This window comes from Brassica napus, unplaced genomic scaffold, assembly GCF_020379485.1.
Source record: "Brassica napus cultivar Da-Ae unplaced genomic scaffold, Da-Ae ScsIHWf_2578;HRSCAF=3325, whole genome shotgun sequence".
In the NCBI taxonomy this organism is placed as follows: Eukaryota; Viridiplantae; Streptophyta; class Magnoliopsida; order Brassicales; family Brassicaceae; genus Brassica; species Brassica napus.
In genome coordinates this window covers 5,001-7,500 of record NW_026015888.1, presented here as the reverse complement: position 1 = coordinate 7,500, position 2,500 = coordinate 5,001, and the positions used below count along the sequence as shown (strand labels likewise).

The window sequence follows — 2,500 nt, the reverse complement described above, 5'->3', positions numbered from 1 at the left end:
TATCCGTCTTTCTGCTAAACAGGATGTATTGAACTCATAATTCATTAGATACTTTTTATGAATGTCAACTAAGTATCGTAAGTAAATTGTTCCCGGTTGTTCAATCATTTGATAACCAGAGTCATTCTTTGATAAATGATCACTATGAGTCAGACTCAATAGAATTTGATCAATCCTTTTTTCTGCCCTTAAGGTGGAGAACTGAACCAAGAATTCTCTTTCTTTATCATCAATCGAATCACTGTTCGCGACCCAGGATTCTATTTTATCATCAATCCAATCACCGCTCACGTTTTTTCTTTTTCTTATCAATGAATAGATGTCTTTACTTGTATGACTTAGATGTCTCGTATTTCTCGAAAAAGTGATTCGATTGATGGGATTTGGTATGATACTTATGAGATCGATGATATCGATGAAGTTTATTTTCAAATCTGTCTTCTTAGAACGTATTGATTTGACCCCATAAGCGGGATCACCACCCCATAGCATGTTGCCGCCAGAACCCCGTATTTCTTCTAGACAATCTCCTAATTGTTCCAGAGCAACTAGAAAAAGATTCTTTAACCAGAAAGAATTCTGTTCAGATGTAGGATACCTATCCAGAAGTTTTCGCAACTCAATCATGTATGATGGAATCATCAAAGATTTGATCTTTTCGAACTCTGTCTGTAACTCACTATAGGCTCGGGAAACAAAGAGAAGATGTGTACGAACGATATATCCAGCAACAAGAAGAAGGAAAAGGATTGAATAGAGGACCTCACGAACATTTGGCGATCTCAGATGTGTCGATATCAACGATGACTCATTATTTCGATGAATCATTTCTTCGGACAGAAGAAGATTATGTAAAGACTTACTCGAAATCTCACTTATCAGATTCCTTTGTGGAAGACACAATTTTTTCTGAAGAATTCGCCATGATATATCTAATCCATACATAATATCATGAAAAATGGATACAAATTTTTGACTGCTACTTAGTATCCGCAATAGGTCTGAAAAAATATCTAAAAATATCAAATTTAGATATTTGTACCCTGTCGAAGTAAAGAACCATGGCATATATGTTTGGAATAGATTCCATTTTGAGAGAGTTGAAAAAGCACTATCTCGTTGAAAGGTTCTATCCATCTGCCCTTTGTCAACGCATTTTTTTAGGCAAAGACTCCGTTTTTTCCTCTGTAAATATTTCTCAGAACATGGAGTGTGAATCAAACCCACGTTTGAATTGAAATTGAGATACTGATGCAAGCTCTTCTCTTCTGAATCGGATAGATTCATATCTGAAAGAGTTTGACAATACGTTCTTTCCAAATTTACTCTTTGTCCCTCTATTAGAGGTGTTCCAGAAATGTCTGCAATCGAGTAAATAGCTCTACGAACTAATGGATCGGATCGAATTGGAAAATGGAAAGATTTGTACAAGTTATACCTTTCGTCACCACTTTGTGGAAAATCGTTAGATATGAATATGTTAGATACCTGTGACTCGATTGACGAAGGTGAAATAGTATCTCTCTCCAAAAAAGCATGTTTTTTTTTACCACCACACGAAGAAAATATTTTGTTGTGAATGAACAAGATAGTGAGGAATTGTCCATACGTAAAATCAGAATTATTGAGACGGGCCTTTTCCACATAAAAAGGGAATCTTTTGTTACAATAGAAGCAGAAGTGATGTGGATTATTCAAGAATCGAAGTCGATTTGCTTTAGAAAAAGAAGATATCAATGAACTTCTCTGAAATGGTTTCACGGGATTCAGCCAATTGTCTTGATCGTGGGATACGATTGAGAAATAGGAATCCGTGTTATCAAAAGATTTCCTGCGATTCTTTCTAGTATGGAATGAGTCAATCATCCACTTTGGTATCTTATTGAACAAAAATGGTGATATTGTTCCTCCATTGATCAAGAATTTCGATTTTTGAGAAGTATTATGATCATCCAATAAAAAGGGTTTCAATTTTTTAAAATGAACGATTTGAAGACCTATTGATTCTAACAACTGATTGCAGGGTTGATCGTTCGGACCTTTCAATTCATAGATGTGGATCTCAGACCTATGAATGGGGATATTCTCGAAACTCACAAAGAAAAAAGGAAGTGAGTTAGACAAAAAGAGAAGTAACTTGGACAAAAAACGAAGTAACTTGGACAAAAAGAAACGAAGTGACTTAGACAAATCTTTTTTATCAATAACCTCAGACCAATCAATCGAATATTGATTAATACATAATCGATCGAACACTACTTGAAAACGGCTCTTCCGCTCAGAAACGAAATGTTTCAAATGCTCCTGGAAATTCTTGCTCCCATTGGACCATTTGTATCTATATGCATTAGGATCCCGATTTATGGATCTCTCGGTTCGAGAAAGAAAAATAAGAGGATCGAACCATTTCTTCTGACTCTTTTTCAAATTCGATAAATGTTGGTTGATCGTATCTTTCATTATAGTTCTATGATTCAGAGTATCATTTCCTATTAGATCC

At 35.2% G+C, this 2,500-nt stretch overlaps 1 protein-coding gene across 1 annotated transcript in view; it reads right to left on the bottom strand.

Annotated features, from left to right (window-relative positions):
* Positions 1 to 305: 305 nt before the first annotated feature.
* Positions 306 to 2,500, bottom strand: part of LOC125601463 (protein Ycf2-like) — a 6,108-nt gene continuing 3,913 nt past the window's right edge. Inside the window, exon 1 of the mRNA XM_048773637.1 lies at positions 306 to 2,500. This exon is cut by the window's right edge and continues 3,913 nt beyond it. The gene's annotated coding sequence lies outside the window, so the exon portion shown is untranslated.